Source organism: Pogona vitticeps, chromosome 1, assembly GCF_051106095.1.
Source record: "Pogona vitticeps strain Pit_001003342236 chromosome 1, PviZW2.1, whole genome shotgun sequence".
Lineage (NCBI taxonomy): Eukaryota > Metazoa > Chordata > Lepidosauria > Squamata > Agamidae > Pogona > Pogona vitticeps.
The window spans coordinates 53,807,784-53,830,040 of record NC_135783.1 but is presented as its reverse complement, the minus strand read 5'-3'; the positions used below and the strand labels follow the sequence as shown (position 1 = coordinate 53,830,040).

At 42.5% G+C, this 22,257-nt stretch overlaps 1 protein-coding gene across 2 annotated transcripts in view; it reads left to right on the top strand.

Moving 5' to 3' along the window:
- KIF26B (kinesin family member 26B) overlaps nt 1-22,257 on the top strand; it is a 378,172-nt gene that overhangs the window by 208,420 nt on the left and 147,495 nt on the right. The gene's annotated exons all lie outside the window — the stretch shown is intronic.

Below are 22,257 nucleotides of genomic sequence, written 5' to 3'. Positions count from 1 at the left end.
AACCAAGATGGGTAGGGTTGACAGGACATGTTAAGACCTCGATTTCTGCAGGCACTCCGTCTATATGGTAAAATAAGATCAGCTGAAATTTACCAAGTGAATTGTAATTGGCTTTGATTAAGAGTAATACTATCATAGAACGAGCAGCTGTTGTGGTACCTGAGTTAACATGGAGGCATGCAAAGTTCCTTGGGAAATAAGCCACAGCAGACTTCTAGAGGTTCAAAGGTTTTAGTGACTGTTGATTGTGCAGTGTCTGGAAACATTCTGTGACACTAAGTAAATGTGGTGATGAGGCATTAAACTTTCTTGGTGCTGTCACAGAACAGACCTTCAAATGGGCTCTAAGCCAAGTTTGTCTTGCTTATTCTTCTGTCACCTGCACACTCAACCCATCATCTCACACAGAGGGTTGGTCACCCTGACTTGATTTATTTGGATTGATCTAGGACCAAGAGGACGAGATGGTTGGACAGTGTCACCGAAGCTACCAACATGAATTTGACCCAACTCCGGGAGGCAGTGGAAGACAGGAGGGCCTGGCGTGCTCTGGTCCATGGGGTCACGAAGAGTCAGACACGACTAAACAACTGAACAACAACAAAAGGACCAATTACCTCTACCTCTGACTTTAACTCTTTGATTTTTTTAAATAGACAGATTTATAACAATTGTAAAATTACACTGATTTTACTTAAACTTAAGGTTTGCATGGTAACAACCTAAGTGAAAGACTGTATCACACTTTTAGAATTTGTGTCCCAGGTTTAGTTGCTGGTACTTCTATGCAATGTTGCAGACCTAGTAATGTGCTACAATTCAGTGTAAAACTAGTCAGAGAACAAGATGAACCACTGGTTCCATCTTAGTAAGATAACCTCATATGAACACGGAATTGACAGTTTGCTTTTTCACAGCTGCTGCTCTGTTAGAGATTTCCCAAGCTACAGTATGCTAATGGCAGCACCAGCAAGGTGTATCTTTATCTCTGTGTCTCGCTTTCTCACATGCAAAGCACATATACACACACTCTTACCTTTCTTCCTCCCCCACTCTCATATACACATACATGCATACATACTCACATACACGCGAAATCCTTTCTGAGACCACAGAGAACAGAGTGGCTGATGCCATTTCTTCCCAACTGCTGAGAGATCATCTTGAAAATGTTAAGATCTGCTATAGAGAGGAAGACTTGTGATGGATCAGATGCTGTATGGAATAAGAAGTAACAGTTGGTTCAGATCCAGAAGCGGTGTTGTGAGTCTGAAGCAGCCTGATGGGACTGGAATAACCTAATACTTGGGATTCCTGAGTTTCTTCCAGGAATATTCAGCCCCCTGTCGATTTTACCGTGCTTTTTCCCCCCCTTTCTTTACTGTTGCAAGTCTTGGCGACATGGCCGTGGATCTGTGAGGAACGTTTTGAGAGAACCTTCCTGCTAACTGATTTGAAGAGACAGATTGCACATTCAATTATTTAGGTATAATGTAGAACTGCTGAGGATGGACTGGAGAGCTGTGTAAGTGGATATCATTTTGTTTACTTATGGCAGTAAATCAAGGGTTTTCATTCCTCTGTTTAAAAACCACATCAACAATTCTCAATGTATACCTTTTAAAGCTACGATTAGAACATTCCTGATTTTGCTTTTCACTTAATGTAGACATGTTGGTAGTGGTGAAATTATACAGTCTTTTTATTGAAGGATGTTTGAATAATGCACTTGAGTGACAAGCTTGAGTCTAGACTGTTCCTTATCTTTTTGGTGCGCAATCTACTGTATGCCTGGATGGATCAAAAACAGGTTTTATTGTAAATAATTGTAAAAACTGTTGCTGTTTTTCTGATGTAGCCAAATTTAAGGGTTTGCTCTTTAGCTGATATGAGACATGTTTGCAGCGTCTCTCGGTTCTGGTATATGAGTAGACAGCTCTAGTGCAGAGTAAACCCTGAAGATTTCTCAGTTACACTGGCTGTGTGACTACGTGAGGCAGCAGGACTCCCAAGTGAAGAGATTTTTTCTTCTTTACCTTAGCTAGAGGCACTGACTAGAGCCAGCTTATTGCCTCATGTAAGTACTACAGTATTATTGATGTATTAGAAAAATAATCTAATAAGAAGAAACCATGTTTTAGGGTTCTTGGTATATGACTGTTGTACACTTTTCTCAGAAGAACATGGCTCATAGAAACCACATCATTTCTCATTTCAATGGGTTTCTCGACTGTATGTATTTAAGTGGGAACCTGTATGAGACAGTAACTTAGATGTAGCTAAGTGATTATTTTTTATTTATTTATTTTTTATTAGACTTTTACCCTGCCCCCCTAGACATGGATAAAAATGCAACAATATAACAATATAAAAAATCATACAATAAACAATTTTAACACTTGTTTCTAAACAGCATATTACCAAGATGACATAACTCAAGAAAGAAAAAATAGAGATCAGCTAACTGACTGGAGGGAAGGCCTTCCTGAAGAGCCAAGTTTTTAAATGCTTTTGAAAACACCCAGCGAGGGTGCCAGCCAAATTTCAGTAGGGAGGGTGTTCCACAGTCGAGGGGCCACTGCTGAGAAGGCCCGGTTTCTTGTTTTTTCCTTCCAGGCCTCTCTCGGCGTTAGGCCCCTCAGCCGTCCCTGCTGGCTATGTCAAGTGATTCGGGTAGATCTAGGTGGAAGAAGACAATCTGCCAAATATCGAGGTCCCAAACCGTTTCGGGCTTTTATGTAATCATTAACACTTTGAAATCAATGCGGAAATGGATGGGCATCCAGCAGCCAGAGTGGGGGACATATGCTGATATTTTCTCACTCCACTAAGAAGCCTGGCTGCCGCATTCTGGACCACATGAAGTTTCTGCATCAATCTCAAAGGCAGTCCCATGTAGAAAGCATTACAATGGTCTAATCTCGAGATTACGAGCGTGTGGACTAGAGTAGTGAGGGCCCCACCATCAAGGTAAGGTTGCAGCTGGGCAATCCGCCATAGATGAGAATAGGTGGAATGGACCACGGACACCACCTGGGTTTCCATGGTAAGCACCGGGTCCAGATGTATCCCCAAGCTGCGGACATCGCTCTTTGCGGTAAGGGTCGTCCCCCCAAAAGAAAGGGAGTCACCTAGACCGCTAATGGAGGGACCACCCACGCTCAAGACCTCCGTCTTGTCCGGGTTCAGCCTCAGATTACTCTCACTCTGCTTTTAGGATGGGATGGCAGCATAGTTTGTGTTGCAGCCAATTTGCTTATTAAAGACTTAATCCAAGGATGAGCTGTTACTGCAATCAGCCCTTAGAGGGCCTAGTACAAGATTCTGTAAGGACAGGTTTTGTGCCATAGATTAGAACAGTGGCAGTGAACCTTTTCGGGCCTGAGTGCCCAAACTGAAAAGAAGGGGGGGGGGAACCCTTGGTGGGCCACAGTGGCAGCGGAACTGGGAGTGGTGGTGGCGGAACTGGAAGTGGTGGTGGATGGGGGAATCTGGGCATGGAGGAGCCTTGAGACCCCACTCCGGATCTGCAGCCTGTGCCAGCTGCTCTGGATCCTGGCCCACCACCTGTCCAGGCACCGGGACCACGGCTGCAGCTGCCTCCTCAGGTTCGGCTGCAGGGGGGGGAGTGGGGGAGTAGTGATCCGGAGACTTATGGTTCACATGCCTGCAGAAAGGGCTCTGCGTGCCAGCTGTGGCACACATGCTATAGGTTCGCCATCGCTGGATTAGAATGTCAGCCAATCAGATGGCTTGAGGTGACCATGCTGTAAAAATGCAGGACTAGGAAATATATGTTTTGAGTCACACGGTAATTCAAATTGTTGTAGAGAATAAAGGACCCCAAATTGCTCAGAGGCCTTATATTAGGTTCCATGCCCCACTCTACATTTTCTGATGCTCTGACAGAGAAAGGGAATCTTATATTTTAGTTGTGTGACCAAACACAACTTGCTTCCTTGTGGGATCCCAAGGGTGGAATCCTTTTCAAGTTTCTGCCTTGGTGGAGTGCATGGACTGGAATAGGTAGAAATTATTATTTAGCTTGTATATGATCCGGGAGTCCCAACAGGTAGCTTTAGTCACAAAATTGTTGCTGATAAGGAGGAAAAATATATATCCGGGGGAATATACCTGTATCACTGTTCTGTTTTGCCTATCATATACTGGGGAGTTTATCAAGTCTGGTTGGCCACTGTGTATGGTTTATAGCCATACACAGCCGTAGTTGGTTTATAGCTGACCAGGCTCAATAAACTCCCATGTTCCACCTGGTGGTTCACAGGTTGTGTAGACATGATCTTGCTTAAACATGTCCAGTTGCATCAGAGTATCTTCATATGATCTGTATTCTAGATTCTGTATTGTGGCTTTTTGAAAGCCTTTTCCAAATTGCCTGTGCCCTCTTACCATCTTCCTAAACTGATGTGTGCAAATGTTCATTGCTGAGGATAACGGTACTATTCTTCTCCATCTTTAATACAACCTACAATGACATTGGATTTCTGAAAAAGCAACTTTAAAAATTGTTGGTTTATTTTCAATCTATTTCTTTTCCCCACCCCAGTCCCTAAGAAATGCTGCTTAGCTAGTTGTTCCTTTTAGATAAGCACTTTACATTGTTCCCAGTTTAATTTTGTTGTTGTCCACTTATTTCTGCACTTGAGGTCATTTTAAACATTTAGTATATCCTCTGATATTTTTGGAGTTCCCCTGTTTTGTACGGTCTGCATATTATTCTCAATTACAACAGGCAGATCATTGATGAAGACACTAACATTGCACTAATTGCGGTGGAACATGTTTTTTGTGGGAATGGGTAATGTGTGGCCTTCCAGATGTGGTTGGAAATTAACTCCAATCAGCATAAATCCCCATAGCCAGTAGCCAGAGATGATGGAAGTAGTGATGCAAAAGTATTGGGGGGAGGGACTCCCCATGCCTATTTTGCAGTAAACTCCATATTGTTTGTGTTTAGTGGTATAAAAACACCTTCAGTGTTTTACCTTAAGTAGCCTTTCCTATTACTGTATGCATTTTGGGGCATTCCGCTAACAGGCCACCTGCAAATGTCTCTTCTCTTGTAACAAGCCATTTAAAATCTTAATTTTGACTTATTTCCTTTGTCACCCTTCCTCCCTCTCTTCATCTGTGCTGTTGCTACTTTTGCCTGCTGCCACTGTTGCTGTGCTAAATTTAGTCTGCAGAGGATTACTGCACCCAAAATTAGTACGGACCAATTAAAAATAATGTTCTCCAAATGGAAAGGGATGCTAGTTTCACAGGGCAACCTTACATTGTATAGAATGATTTGGCTGGCTTCTAGCCTTACAAGAGAACTGAAAATAGCTAGGGTCTCCCTCCTCCCATCCATCCACCCTGACTTGACATCATACACTTAAAATATCTGGGGATTAACACAATGAGTACAGTTTGCCTATAATTTCAGCTAGTATTTCACTTTGCCTTAAGGCGAAACACCATAACTACAAGCTTTTCTAATTCTGTTTTTAGTAGGAATCTCAGATCCAGGGTCTTAACAGAGCTGGGCATGCTTTGTCCAGTGCACATCTCATTACAAGACTCCTGAGTCCATCTTAGATTATTATAAAAATCCCCTTTGTAGCACACATTGCAATTGGGAGAAGAGTACATCCTCCATGGTTTGATTATATTAGACAAGACACTAAACATTTCTTTGCCTCTGTGGTTGGAGGATTACAGCGTAAAACCCGCACAAAGGAAAAATTAAGAGAAAGCACAGAACCGACAAGTGGTTAGTACTGAGTTCTGTATCTTATTTTGACTGGGCACGAGTATAAATACAGCATCAATTTTCATGTAGTTTTCAATACTTTGAGTGGTTTGTAACCATGCTCCAATTAGTTATTTTTTTTAAATGCAGTTCTCCCAGCTATTCCAAAAGCATGAGATATTAATATACCAGAAGGCAGTGATTTAGCATATTGCATTACCATTTATTCATGTGCAGCTTTAATGGCTCTAGATGAGGAACATAATTTTGGTTCAACCCATATAACCCTGGTTTCTCGCTTCTGAACAAAAGTAACCTTCTTGAGAGCTGTAGGACTTGCTATAGATGAGGTTGGCAATCTCAGTGGGGTCAAGGATTGTTTTTCATATTGGGGAAAGACCAGGCCAAAAAGGCTGATCTGCATTTTTTTAAAATTTTGTAAAGGTTGCTAATCCAGGCTTTTGTTCACTGAAAATAGTTTTGACCTTTAAAAATTTGTTAAGTATAAAAGTCCCCTTGAGTCTTCTTATATCATAAAACTGAAGTCATATGGCAGGGCCAGGAATATGGGAGGGCCCCCAAACATGGCAAAGTTGCACACTGCAGGACCCAGTGTGTGGAAGCTTGAGAAACCAGGGATCCTGCATGTAGCCAAAATGCCCCTAGAGGCCACTTCTTGACCATTCCTGTTGTAGACAACATTGAGCTATAGACCAATCATCTGATTCAATATAAAGCAGCATCCTGTGGAAACAGACCACGTTACACAATGAGGCATTAACCATCCAGTGGTGCAGTGTTGTAAAGAGCAGTGCAGGCCTTGTGACTTCCCTCCTGCCTGACCTGATGAGGATCTAGGTCTTCTTCTTGAGTTGTAAATCAGTACAGTTTATAGGAGGGACGTGGTGGCACTGCGGGTTAAACCTCAGAAGCCTCTGTGCTGCAAGGTCAGAAGACCAGCAGTCGTAAGATTGAATCCTCACGACGGAGTGAGCTCCCATCGCTTGTCCCAGCTCCTCGCCAACCTAGCAGTTCGAAAGCATGTAAATGCAAGTAGATAAATAGGTACCACCATGGTGGGAAGGTAAAACGGCGTTCCCTTGTCATGCTGGCCACGTGACAATGGAAACTGTCTTTGGACAAGCGCTGGCTCTACGGCTTGAAAATGGGATGAGCACCACGCCCTAGAGTCAAACACAACTGGACTAAAAATGTCAAGGGAAACCTTTACCTTTGCCTTTATACTTTATAAGCCTACTCTTTAAAAGCCCTATTATTATAGAAGCATGGAGCAAACAGAGTGGAACCACTGGGAGTGTGCTCTTTTGTGGTTTTGGCCTGCAACTCCCAGCATTTCTGATGTTGGATGGAATCCACTTACTAGATACAAACAAACCATGCCAACCAATCTAATTTCTTTCCTTAGCAGGAAGTCCATGCACTCAGTGGATTTAGCTGTGAAATCTAGACCTAAGCAAAGGTTACTGAAAATGTGGCATGTTCGGAATATTATCCAGATGATGTTTCGAATTCGTTTAATGCGTCAGGCCTCCAGGCAGACCATGTCTTATATTTCTTCTAAAGTCTGCGTTTGTGTAAGGTTGCACAGTGCTTGTGTATTATAACGACAATTTGAAGGAACAACTCAGAAATAAGGTAGACTGACCACAATAACATCAATTCCTGAATAGCAGGTTGCTATCTCTTCAGATCTCTTCATTGCCATCGATAGATGTCCCCTAATGCTTCCTATTAAACCTTCACCAAACGTATTACCTTTGCTATTAAAAGTAAAATTATTAGCTGCCAAGGGCACTGTTTCTGAGGAAGGCTGCTGAGGAATTTTTCTTTGTGAACAAGAGTTTAGATGTGTTGCGGTTTTCAAAGAGTCTTTGAGAAAAGCCTTGATTGAAATCAGTAAAAGTGCTGAACAGTGAAATGGTAAAGTCAAGGTGAGAGGCTAGGAGAAGATGAAAAAAGAACCTCTGGTTGCCTCTAAGTGTCACATATGGTGCTCTTCAGATCCCAGAAGCTCTAAAGTGATAAAACCAGCCAGCAAAGATAAGTCCTAAACTAATCAATAGTTGGCAGATAAAAATAAAGCTTTCATTTTAATCTGAGATTGTTCTTTTTAAAAGATAAACAGAAAGAAGATCTATTTAATTTTGCTTGCGAGTTTCTAAGATGCCAGAGTGCACTTATGCTTTCGCTGTCTACTTCTTTACACACTGACTGTAGTTCTCCCTTGGTCGTTTCCAGAGCCTGGGAAAGTTGCTTTTTAAGATAACTCCTGAAATCCCTTAGCCATTATATATCCCTGCAGGTGGGGGATTCTGGGAGCTGTGACCTAAAAAGTAATATTCTACTCTGGTCATTTCTACATGTCATGAAATGGAACATGTCAGAGCTTCTAGCAGTAATGAACATGAACCTTCAATATTAATTCTGCTAAAAAAGTATATAGAAATGTAAGATTAAGGTGTTAAATTGTGAGTCTTCTTCAAGCCTAGCAATATTGGCTGTGGGGTTTTGCTATATATGGGCTGAAATCCTGTTATACAAGAGGCATAACTGTTGGAGGTGAATTGTCTCCAGTTAGGAATCTCCATAGACATCTGTTGCACACTGAGTATGCAACATGCAGTGTTGATGGAGATTTCTTAATTTGAGGCAATTGGCTCCAAAAGTTTCACATGTTGTGTAGCGTCATTACAGGATTTCAGTCATTGTGTGGAAAAAATTGTTGTTTGCCGCAAAGGCCAAAGGCTTTGAGGCTGCCAAAAACAGAGGTGAGAGTAAGATGATACTCCATGTGGCAGTTCTACACATGTTCGACAGTCATGCAAGTATATTGGTAAAGAATATTGATAACAGGTTTGATGAATGGCTGTGAATGCCTGAATAATATACAGAGTTAGTTTTGTGATAGAGAGCTGAAAGACATCTTATTGATAGTGCATTGGGTAGAAAGTCTGTGAAAGTATTTCTTCTGAATTTGAATACAGAAAAATATACTGTATTAAAATTTTAGTAGTTCTACCTTTTATCTGATATAGAATCTATGTTTCCCTACCATTTATTTATGTTGTCTTAATAAAACCCTTTTCTTTGCTCAGAACTTACCACTCTTTATTATTTAATTTTATGAATAACTTAGAAGCTGTTAATCAGCCTACAAATAGAAAACATTAAACCCACATCATACAAAGCCATATAATACCACATAGAAAAGGAAGAATTATTGCAGAAAGAGGCGGTTATTTATTTATTTATTTATTTATTTATTTATTTATTTATTTATTTATTTATTTATTTATTTATTTATTTATTTATTTATTTATTTATTTATTTAAAGAAGGTCCTAAGAAAAGTCCTAAGAAAGGATCCAAGTCAGCTTACATCTTTAAAATATAATATTAAAGCTAAAAACTGTGACTTACGGCACTCAAATATTAAATGAATTACTAACATTATGTTAAGAATGCTGGGTAAAGCATTACTAAAACAGATTTAAAAACAACAAAATGCAAACCATATTCTATTATTTTAAAACCCCTGCTAGAGAGTCACTCACTAAGGAAAAGACTCTCTGAAGAATAGGCTCTTCACTTACTTGTGGAAGGACAGCAGTGATGTGGCCAGCCTGACCTCCCATGGGAGGGAGTTCCAGAGGATAAGAACACCGGCAGAGAAGGCCTTCTTCTGGATCCCCATCAAGAATACCTGTGAGGATTGTGGGACAGAAAGGTCTTGCCTGATTATCTGCACACCCAGGCATGCTCATAAATGGAGATACAGTCTTTGAGATTTATAGATCATGATCAGCACCTTGAATTGGGCACAGAAACTAATGGGGAGCCAACAAAGGCATGCCAAGACTGGGGATATGTGTTCATACAGTATTTGCATTACAGTAGTCTATATACAGTCTGGTGTTTGCCTTTCTCTTTCCATTATAAGCCTACTTGCAAGATACCTCTTCCAATTCCATATAGTTTCATTTCAGTTTATAAAACGGAACAGTTGCTCATTGGAAACAAACCCAAATGTCAGACTTTTGCTTAATTATGTAGCAGCCATAAAACCAATGTTACGTATTCCCCATAATTGAAAATTAATTAGCTTTTTACTGAATGACCAAAAGATAATGAGAGAAGAGTTGCCAATTATAAAAGATTTCTACCCTGTGTATTTTTTTTCCTGATGGTGTCTTTCGCACCTCATACAATTTGCTCCTTCCCATGAATTATTCTTTTGAGTAATGTATTCAATTAATGTCATTTTTCATTTCATTTGATTGAAAGTAGAAGATTGAGAAGAAAGGGCTTATTTAAATGCCAGCACTAAAAGCTAAAAATGCAACAGCATGACAGACTTGTAATTTTTGTTCTAAGTAATGTAAGTTATGGTACTCTCATGAAGAAAAAGGAGCACATTTTATAGAAGGAGTGTATGTCAGGAGTCAAGATGGGGGTATTTGTATTCATATACGACTATCCCACCACAGGTGGAAATAACAAGGGTTATTCCCACTCGCCATTCTGTGGTGGATGCAAGCTTGACGGAGCCTTCCTACTGCACTGTTGTCCGTATGGATTGGTTATTCTGCGACCTTGCACAGGGACTTGTCATCCCGCTTCCTGCCAGGAGTGGCTAATCCACTGTGGACAACAGCGCAATCGGAAGGCTCCGTCTAGCTCGTGTCCATGGCAGAATGATGAGTGGACAGTCTGGCCCCTTGGGGCCGGACCCTCATTATTTCCACCTGTGGGGGGATATTCGTAAACAAATACCCCCATCTCTAGTCAGGAGCTTGATTCCCTACTATGCCTCCTGGGTGGACAACTAGTCCATATGATCTTGGGGAAGCTACATTATATATAGGATACCCTAGAACAGTGATTCTTAACGTGGGCGATAATGCCCCCCAGGGGGCGATTTCATTTTTCAGGGGGGCATTAGAACGAAAAGGGGCGGTGTGGGGGCGCTGGGGCAGAAGGGGGGCGGTAGGGGGGCACTGGAGCAAGCCAAACCTATGAAGATGGCTGCAGCCTTTTTACAATGTGCATGAATATATATTTTCCTCCAATCTTAATTTACTTTCAGAGTTTTCATCTTGAAATTTTTAGTTTCTGCATTGCGGTTTGTTTTTATGCCCTTTTTATATTTCTTTTTGCGTCTTAAAATTCGCTTGCAACTAAATCATTAAATGTTACTTTTGGGGGGCATTTCATTTTCTCGGAATTGAATTTTGTTTTCAGGGGTCATTGGATTTAAGTGTCTTAAATAAATAAATACATAAATAAATACATAAATAAATAAGTAAGTAAGTAAGTAAGTAAATAAATAAATAAATAAATAAATAAATAAATAAATAAATAAATAAATAAATAAATAAATAAATAAAAGATATCATCACCGCGGGGAGGGGGGGCGATGATAACTTCCTCAATGGCTCAAGGGGGTGTTTCTTTCAAAAAGGTTAAGAACCACTGCCCTAGAAGAAGGGGATATAACCCACGTCTGAATATTTTATATATACAAATGTTGAGAAGGGGTGCCATAAGCCCTAATGGACTTCATTGCATGCTTACTGTTATTAAATGTGTCTAGTTAACCTAAATGTGGTATAGATTTACCAGATGAGCGGGATATAAATCAAATAAATAAATAAATAAATAAATAAATAAATAAATAAATAAATAAATAAATAAATAAATAATAAATGATTTGCCTTCAAACATTTGGTCATAGTATTGACTAGAGGGAAGGCAATCCATGCTTATTTCTAAGTATCTCTCAGAACCTAGTATGAAATATAGGTGATGTCAGTCATCTTAGTGCTGTTTCCTCCAGATTACAGTATATGTTAAGTATACAGTTGTACAACTGTTTTTAGGCTGTGTCGTATATTTGTTGAGGTTACTACATGGTGGTGGTTGTTTTTAATGGTTGCAATTGAAACGTTTCTGCCAGCCTGCCCCCAGCAAAGCCCAGGCACACCAGTAGGAGCCATGCAGGCAGCTTTTCTTACACACACCTTTGGAGGGCCACTGCTGTCTTCTCCCTTGATTTCACTGGGAGATTCCAATTCAGCAGCACCACCAAGGTCTGGAGGCTTGGCCTTGCTGCTTGGGACTGAAAGGAGATGGAGTCGTGAGAGCCAAAACTGGGTGAGTTTTGAAGAAGGGACAGAGGTCCGAGACAGAAACACCCACACCCACACACCACACCCACGGAAGCAAACATTCATTCATTCATTCATTCATTCATTCATTCATTCATTCTATTTATTTATTTATTTATTTATTTATTTATTTCCCGCCTTTCTCCTTAATAAAGATCCAAGGCGGCTTACACCATAAAAAAGACAATATTTAAAAGCTAAAACAGTAAGTATACAAATATTTTTTAAAATCACAAGTATTATATTAAATACAGTAAATAAAATCAATACTAAAAAATAGAACTACAGAACACAACAGTCCATTTAAAAAACCCTCTCAGACCACCCGCCATTAAGGAAAAGCTTGCCTGAAGACTAAGGTCTTTGCCTGCCTGAGGAAAGACAACAAAGATGGAGCCAGCCTCGCTTCTTGTGGGAGGGAGTACCAGAGTCTGGGAGCAGCAAGAGAGAAAGCCTTCTCCTGTGTCCTCACCAAGTGCACCTGTGAGGGTGATGGGACCCAGAGAAAGGCCTCCATTGGTGATCTTAAAGCTTGGGCAGATTCATAGAGGGCAATGTGGTCTTTTTAGATAGCCTGGACCCAAGCCAATTGGGCATTATAGATGAAAAAAGCATCACTTTGAATTGTGCCCAGAAACAGTTCTTTGACAAGCAACCATGCATAGAATTGTGGTCTGGTTGACATTGTTTGATGAGATTTTTGAAAATCCTTTCACCAAAGATTCCTGAATCATAGGGGTAAGAAAAGAGGTCTTTGAATGATTCAGGAACTGAAGAGAGAGTAGGGGGAAAGAGTCCATTAGAAGATAACTGATTTGCCATTTAAAGAGATCTCGAGTGGCTACCATCTGGACCCCATAACTTCTTTGTTTTCAGTTTGTCAGTATGGTCAAAGACACTGTCTCTTGTCACCAGTTTTTGCCTCTGTTCCATAGATTACCTTTCCAAAGATAGCAGTTAAGAAAAAGAATCTCCTCCACCTCTTCATAGTGCAGCCTCTTTCATGCTAACAGTTTATATGCCTTCTCTGTAATCTCCTTATCCTCCCATTACCATCATTCACCTCTCTGAGCACCTCTCCTTCCAATTCCATTTGAACAAATTTTATTATATTTTATACAGTGGTGCCTCGCTTAATGGCGATAATCCATTCCAGGAAAATCGCCGTTAAGCGAAAATATCGTAAAACCAAAAAAAAAAACCCATTGAAACCCCTTCAATGCAATCCAATGGGGTCAAAACTCACCATCCAGCGAAGATCCTCCATAGGGCAGCCGTTTTCGCTGCCTGTCTTCTGAGGAATCCGTCTCAGAAAACAGCATGGAGCCATTTTGTTTACCTGGTGGCCATTTTGAAACTGCTGATCAGCTGTTTTAAAATTGTCGTATTGTGAAGAATCTGTTCCCGAAGCAGGGAACCGATCATCGCAAAGCAAAAAAACCCATTTAGACCATCGTTTTGCAATCACAAAAAGATTGTCGTAATGCAATTTCATCATGATGCGGGGCAATCGTAAAGCGAGGCACCACTGTATTTACACAAATACATATTTTATTTATTTGTATTAATGTTACTACCAACATCTTCCTCAAGATCCATTTTTGTGTGTTCAGGTAAGTTCTCCTTGTCTGGGCGAAGTTTCCACAAATCTAGCACTGTGTCAGGAGTAGTATTGTAATCGTTTATATTTAAGGAGTAGGCTGTGACAGAGGAAGCAGGTCTAGGCAAGGGACTCCCCCTCCCCACCGTAGCTTCCTTTATGCTATTTAATCATGCTGCTGAGTAGTTTGACATGGTAGTACTTTTCCTGACCTGTAATACTGTATGCATTTTAGTTAGTTGCAATTGGGAGGGGGGGAGGAACCCAACCCTCAAGCATTTGGAAAAGGTTCAATCTTCATCTTCTCATGCCAAGATATTAATACATTAAAAGGTGAGTAAGAATATGTGTAATTCTGCAAACTCTGAATATGAAACATATATTTAGAAGACAACACATTTACTGTAGAATGCCGATATTCTATATTTGCATCACACACGGTGTGATTTTAGGATTTTTTTTTTAATGGAAAACATGAGACCTCCTCACTATTGGAAAACCTTCAAACTCTTGTCCTGTTGCAGAACTCTGTTCATATTGATCTTTTAAAGAACTATGATTCTTCTGTATTTCCAATGATTGTTTTCAGAAGCAGATCCATGCATTAAAGAAATGCAGGGAGGGACTGGCTCCTTTCATTTTAATATAATTAAAGTAACTTCAGGCAGAGGCGCTTTCTATGATAACCAGCATAAAGATGACCATCTTTATTGGTACAGATAAAGATGGTATACTCACTCATTTCACACGCTAGCAAGGTTATGTTCAAAATCCTACAAGGTAGGCTTCAGCAGTATGTGGACCGAGAACTCCAAGAAGTACAACCTGGATTTCAAAGGGGCAGAGGAACCAAATTGCTAACATGCGCTGGTTTATAGAGAAAGCTAGAGAGTTCCAGAAAAACATCTACTTCTGCTTCATTGACTATGCAAAAGCTGTTGACTGTGTGGATCACAGCAAACTATGGCATGTTCTTAAAGAAATGGGAGTGCCTGACCAACTTATCCATCTCCTGAGAAATCTATATGTGGGACAGGAAGCAACAGTTAGAACTGGATATGGAAAAACTGATTGGTTCAAAATTGGCAAAGGAGTACAACAAAGCTGTATATTGTCTCCCTGCTTATTTAACTTATATGCAGACTCCATCATGCAAAAGGCAGGACTGGAGGAATCCCAAACCGGAATTAAGATTGCCGGAAGAAATATCAACAACCTCTGATATGCAGATGATACCACTCTGATGGCAGAAAGTGAGGAGGAATTAAAGAACCTCTTAATGAGGGTCAAAGAGGAGAGCGCAAACAATGATCTGAAGCTCAAAAAAAAAAAAAAAAAACTAAGATCATGGCCACTGGTCCCATCACCTCCTGGGAAATAGAAGGGGAAGATATGGAGGCAGTGACAGGGTTTATCTTCTTGGGCTCCATGATCGCTGCAGATGGTGATAGCAGCCCCAAAATTAAAAGATGCCTGCTTCTTGGGAGGAAAGCAATGACAAACCTAGACAGCATCTTAAAAAGCAGAGACATCACCTTGCCGACAAAAGTCAGCATAGTCAAAGCGATGGTTTTTCCTGTAGTGATGTATGGAAGTTGGAGCTGGACCATAAAAAGGCTGACCGCTGAATAATTGTTGCTTTTGAACTGTGATGATGGTCTTTTGAGAGTCCCCTGGACTGCAAAGAGAACAAACCTATCCATTTTGAAGGAAATCAACCCTGAGTGCTCACTGGAAAGACAGATCCTGAAGCTGAGGCTCCAATACTTTGGCCATCTCATGAGAAGAGAAGACTCCCTGGAAAAGACCCTGATGTTGGGAAAGTGTGAAGGCAAGAGGAGAAGGGGACGACAGAGGACAAGATGGATGGATAGTGTCACCGAAGCAACCAACATGAATCTGACCCAACTCCGGGAGGCAGTGGAAGACAGGAGGGCCTGGCGTGCTCTGGTCCATGGGGTCACGAAGAGTCGGACACGACTAAATGACTAAATATCAACAATTGATACAGAAATACATCCTGCATTATCTGTCATTGTCCATTGTCTCCCCCTAAATTTTTCTTATGCCTTATGCTGTTAGCTGGAGATGGCTTTTTTCCAGTCTAATCATTGTGCATTTCCTTGTTTCCTGTAGCCCAGGACTGTCCACAGTTACCTCCAAGTTCATCTATCTTTGAGTTACAGCAATGGTGATCACATCAGACAAAGCTGTAATTTTATGTTGTGGCCTTAGTTACTTGATCTACAATTTAGTTGCTAATACTCTCTTGAATTCTTCAGAAGCTATAACAGGAATAGTGTTTGTTACATAACAGCACTGATGTTACCTGTCTGTCATGGGTTTGGAGGGAAAGTTCCATCCTATGGGGAGTGGAAGGCGGGACATCAGGAGGAGGGGCTGTACTGTATAAATATGTGATGCCTGTGTGGTGAAGGTAGATGCTGAGACAGACACTGTGAGACACTGGGTGGTGACGAAGCAGCAGCTGGGGAAGAAGAAGCTGTTGTGGGAGTCTGGGTGTCTGACAGGGTACTACTGTGTGTCAGAGTACCAACCTGAAAGGTTCAGGGGTCTGTTGGTTAGCCAGAACTGATGGGTTCAGGGTCTGTGCTTTAAGTTAAAGGTTCTAGGTGAACCAAACTGTATGCTGGTGTGTGTGAAAATAAGCCACGTTACTTTATTTTATTCACCTGATTGTTTTATTTACCCTGTTTGTATTTAAAATAAACCTTATTCTTTTATTGTTTAAAAATCCATCCCTGGTCTGTGTGACTTATTATAGGGAATGGTTGGTGGCGGCTTAGTAACTGTGTGATAGATCCCAGTAGGTCTGGGTTTGTCACATTGATTGGTGTCCAGCGTGTGGGATACGACTGGTCCAGTTGTCCAGCGGTCCAGCAAAGCCTTGGCAGGTGTGCCCAGAGCAAGGGGGGTCCAGTCAGGGACAGTCTGAGGCGCGTAGGTAATCTTCTAGGTGTACCTCACGGGGAGGTGCACTAGTAGAAGAACGTGCCAACTGGGGAGACTTAGATTAAGGTGCTCTGAGGCAGCCTGATTTTGGCGGGAAAACGCTGAGGCAAAACTGCGTAGCAACAGCGAGCTAGCTTGCCAGCTGAGAGGCCCAGCAGAGGGGGGTAGGCTCTGACTTGATACTGTTGCAAATTTAGTGCTGAAGAACAGCAGCAATCTCTAGGGAGAGCTGGTTCTGAGGCAAAAAGGAAAAAAGTGGTCGTTTTATTTTGAGGCTTGACTTTTAAAGCAGCCTGTTCTGAGGGGGGGGGTATGCCCTTGACTCGAAGCCAAGTAGCAGACATGAGTGAAGTGAAAGACCCCCAGATTGACCAAGGTTCTGAGGATGAATTTGGCTCAGTGCAAGGTGACAGCACAGGAGAGCAGGACCCAGAACTCAGAAAAATACTCCTAGCCCAACAGCATGAACTGAGGGTGAGGGAAATGGAGGAAAGATTAGAGAGAGAAAAAATGGAGGAAAGGGAAAGAGAGAAACAGCGGCAATTTGAATTAGAGCGAGAGAGAGAGAGAATGGAGAGAGAAGAAAGAATGGAGAGAGAGAAGATGGCGTTTGAATTAAGAAAACTGGAACTGATGAACCAGAACAATAATAATAATAGGGATTCTGAGGGAGGCCAACTGTCTAAAGCTGACCTGAAGAAATTCCCTGTGTACCACAAGGGAGATTGTCCTGAGGTGTTCTTTTCCTTAGTGGAAAGAGCGTTTGTGGACTTCTCAGTGAGGGAAACTGAGAAGATGACCATCATGCGGTCTTTAATCAGTGGTAGCCTGGCTGAGGTTTATGCCGAGATGCCTGAGGAATTGATGAAAGATTTTGCAGAGTTTAAAAAACTGGTTTTTGCCAGACATGGGATAAATGCAGAGCAGCTGAGACAAAGATTCAGGTCCCTTACCAAGAAGCCAGAACAGACTTTTACCCAAGTGGGGGCCCAATTGGTGAGGCTGCTTGAGAAATGGCTATCGCAGGAGGGAATAGAGACCTATGAACAGCTTAAAGACTTGATAGCCCTGGAACAGTTCTATTCAGTTCTGCATGGGGAATTGAAATTCCAGGTGAGGGAAAGGAAACCGAAATCTGTGGCAGCAGCCGCAGAAATCGCGGATTTTATCTCCCAAATAAGAAAGCCCTTGGGTGAGGGGAAATCTGTAGGTAAACCCAAAGAAACCTACAGCAAGTACTCTCAGGGACCAGGGAAAAGCCAGCAAGGGGGAGGGGCCCATGGTGAAGGGAAGCCCTCAGACATGAAACCAAGACCTCAGACTTTGGAGGGAAAGCCAAAACAAGATGAGAGAGAATCAAAATACGCCAGAAAATGTTATTTCTGTCAGGGAAAGGGTCATCTAATCTCAGAGTGTCAGAAATTAAAGCAGCTAAAAGGAATGGTGCCTCAGAATGCTAGTGGGACCAAGCCAAAAGCTGTGTTCTGTGTCCAGAAGGAGCAAAGCTCATTGTCACAGAGGGAGCCTGTTGCCATGACTACTCAGTCTGGAACAGCTACCTCTGCTGATCAGGCTGAGGAAAATGGTCCTCTTATGGAGGTAAAGCGCTGCTTGCTGATAAAAACAGATTCTCAGTTGTTTGAGACAGCAGGGGTGGACGTAGGAATACTTGACCGTCAGTATAGGGGGCTGCGGGACACTTGTTCCCAAGTAACCCTATGCCATCCAGATATCATCCCTAGGGAGTTTATAATCCCAAATGAGAGCATGAAGGTGGCAGGGATTGAGGGGCAGATAATCTCTCTGCCAGTAGCAGAGGTACCTGTCAACTTTCAAGGCTGGAGGGGAGATTGGCGGATAGCGATTTCATCGACTCTGCCAGCAGCCGTGCTCGTGGGAAATGACCTGGCTGAACATGTGAAACGGGTGCTAGTGATTACACGCTCACAAGCCACCACGGGGACAGTTCAGGGGGGTAATGATGAGCCAGAGACGGAAGCAGGTGGGGGAAGTTCAGAAGCTGTGGTGGAAACCTTAACCACAGACAGCAGATTTGGACAGGAGCAAAAGGCAGACGCCACTCTCCAAAAGTGTTTTGAACAGGTGACTGACGCCCAGCTAACACCTGAGACCCCAGTGAGATTTCTGGAGAAAAAGGGGATTTTATATAGAGAAACCCTGAGGAATATCTCAAAAGGGGGAGATGGGATCAGAAGTCAACTGGTGGTACCTGAAAAGTATCGCCCCATGATCTTACAAAGGGGTCACTCTGACATGTTTGCTGCACACTTAGGGGTGAAAGAGCCCCTTGATTTGATCAAACAAATTTGGGAGCAGATCACCCAGGATGACCCACAAGACGTTGTGACATACATAGACACCTTGATGAATGACCTAAGGAGAAATCTAGAGCTGGCAGCAGAAAACCTGCAAGCTCAGAAGGTCAGACAGAAAACATGGTATGACCACAAAGCTAGAGAGAGGCACTTTGACCCAGGGGAGGAAGTGCTTTGGCTTAGGCCCTGCAGAGAGAATAAACTGCAGCTCAAATGGGCAGGACCATATAGGGTCATTTCCAAGATGTCAGACCTGAACTACCTAATAGAGCAGGAGGAGAACCAAGCAAGGAGGGTGGTTCATGTGAATGCCCTAAAACCCTACTACAGAGGGGAACAGAGGGTTTTATTCGCGATAAAAGCAGCTGAGAGTGAGGAAGCGGAATTACCCTTCTGGGAGGGTAGAGGGGAAGTAAAATACAACCCAGAGGAGGTAAAGATCAGTCCTGCACTCACCCAAGACCAGCAGCAAGAACTAAAAACGCTGCTTAGTAAATATCAACAGGTGTTTTCCAACAAGCCGGGGATAGTGAAGGGAGTGATGCATCGGATCCACACCGGGGATGCACCCCCGCAGGCAGTATCCCCATACCGAGTAACGGGACCCTATAGGGACAAGGTGCGGAAGGAGCTGGACGAGATGCTTAGGGAGAACATAATCGTCCCCTCTTCTAGTCCTTGGTCCTCTCCGATAGTCCTTGTGGACAAGCCTGATGGGAGCATTAGGTTTTGTGTTGATTACAGGAAATTAAACCGTGTAACCACTCCTGATGCCTACCCAATGCCCAGGCTAGACAACCTGATTGAAACCATAGGGGGTTGTCGGTTCATCTCATCATTGGACCTGGTAAAGGGATATTGGCAATTAAGAATTGATCCCAGGGATCAAGAAAAGACTGCCTTTTGCAGCCCTTTTGGTCTCTATGAGTTTCGAGTCCTGAGCTTTGGTCTCAGAAATGCACCAGCCACATTCCAAAGGCTGATGGACCAGACCTTGGCAGGGCTCAGTGACTTTACAGTGGCCTACATTGACGACATAGGGATCTTCAGTAATACCTGGGAAGATCACCTGATACACCTGGAGTTAGTGCTGCAGAGGTTAAGTGCAGCAGGGCTAACAGTAAAGGCCAGCAAGTGTCAGCTGGGTAGCCCAGAAATAAAATACTTGGGTCACATGGTAGGGGGAGGAGTGATAAAACCCCTGGAGGCCAAAATAGAAGCTGTTCGTGATTGGCCTAGACCCAACACCAAGAAAAAAGTCAAATCATTTCTTGGGTTGGTGGGCTACTACAGAAAGTTCATCCCGAGGTTTAGCGAGATTGCGGCTCCGCTGACCGATCTGACGAGGAAGAAGGCTGATGACCGCATCCCGTGGACCAGCGACTGTGAGGCGGCGTTCCAGAGGTTGAAGGAGGCGTTAATCAACTATCCTGTCCTGCGTGCTCCAGACTTCAACCGGGAGTTCATCATCTACACCGATGCGTCTAACAGCGGGGTAGGAGCAGTTCTGTGCCAAGAGGATGAGAATGGTGACCAGCATCCAGTGTCCTACCTGAGTAGGAAACTTCAAAAAGGTGAGAGACATTTGGCAACCGTGGAGAAGGAGTGTTTGGCCATAGTCTACGCGATCCAGAAGGCCAAGCCTTACATCTGGGGAAGACATTTTGTTCTGTGTACTGACCATTCACCATTGCAATGGTTAAAGACAATGAAAACCCACAATAGCAAACTTATGAGGTGGGCTTTGAACTTACAGGACTATGACTTTGAAGTGAAGGTGGTCAGAGGGTCAGTGAACTGTGTTGCTGACGCCTTATCAAGAAGACCTGAAGACTGAAGACGGCGAAAGAACATGGACTATATGTATATAATGAAAACAAAAAGTTAAAATGTACCTGGTTTTAAATTGGTTTGTATTAATAAAGGTAAAATTGATGTAATGCATATGGTAAATGTTTAAATGCCTATTTGAAATGTTTAACTTAGAATGTAAGTAAGTATAATATGGTAGGTATAATTGGTGTTGTGTGTTTTATACAGGTTGTTTTTTGGGAAAAAGCACCTTAGCTTTCCCCCTACAAAACAACTTATAAAGAGGGGAGGTGTTACATAACAGCACTGATGTTACCTGTCTGTCATGGGTTTGGAGGGAAAGTTCCATCCTATGGGGAGTGGAAGGCGGGACATCAGGAGGAGGGGCTGTACTGTATAAATATGTGATGCCTGTGTGGTGAAGGTAGATGCTGAGACAGACACTGTGAGACACTGGGTGGTGACGAAGCAGCAGCTGGGGAAGAAGAAGCTGTTGTGGGAGTCTGGGTGTCTGACAGGGTACTACTGTGTGTCAGAGTACCAACCTGAAAGGTTCAGGGGTCTGTTGGTTAGCCAGAACTGATGGGTTCAGGGTCTGTGCTTTAAGTTAAAGGTTCTAGGTGAACCAAACTGTATGCTGGTGTGTGTGAAAATAAGCCACGTTACTTTATTTTATTCACCTGATTGTTTTATTTACCCTGTTTGTATTTAAAATAAACCTTATTCTTTTATTGTTTAAAAATCCATCCCTGGTCTGTGTGACTTATTATAGGGAATGGTTGGTGGCGGCTTAGTAACTGTGTGATAGATCCCAGTAGGTCTGGGTTTGTCACAGTGTTTACCTATTTGGTGTGGTTACTTCTACGTTCACTTTTTCCCCTCCCTGTCTCTTTGAATCCTTTGGAGCACTTCACAAGTCCTTTGGACTATTCCCTATAAGATTCCAGCTGAAGCACAGATTTGTATCCATCTGTCTGCCTGGTCTTTATGGGGTCACACTCCATTAAGATGCAAAATCTTGGTGTGCTGCTGGACCTAGCCCTCACAATGGAATATCAGATCGTGGCCATGGACAACTCTGCCTTTCACCATCTGAGGCAGATTGCACACCTCCACCCCATCTCAACAGGAAATCCCCACAAGATTGGTCCATGAGCTTGTTATCTGAAAAATAGACTACTGCAACACTGTCCCTCAAAGCAGTTTGGAAGCTGTAGCTAGTACAGAATGCTACTGCCAGATTGGTCTCTGGAACATCTCAATGTGACCATATAACTCCTATTGTGGCCCATCTGCATTGGCTGCCTGTATGCTTCTGCCCCAAATTTAAGGTGTTTAAGTTAGATTTTAAAGCCCTTAATGGTTTAGGACCTTGTTACCTGCATGGCTGCCTCTCCCTCAAAACATGTACCCATCCCACCTGTACCTCTTATATGGGGATGCTCCAGTTGGCCACCCCAAGGCTCAGAAGTTGTCCACCAGTAATTGTGCCTTCTCTGTGGTGGCTTCCTCACTCTGGAATTCCCTTCCACGAGAGGTGTGGTTAGCCCTTTCCCTCTTAGGTTTCAGGAGCCAACTGAAAGACATGGCTGTT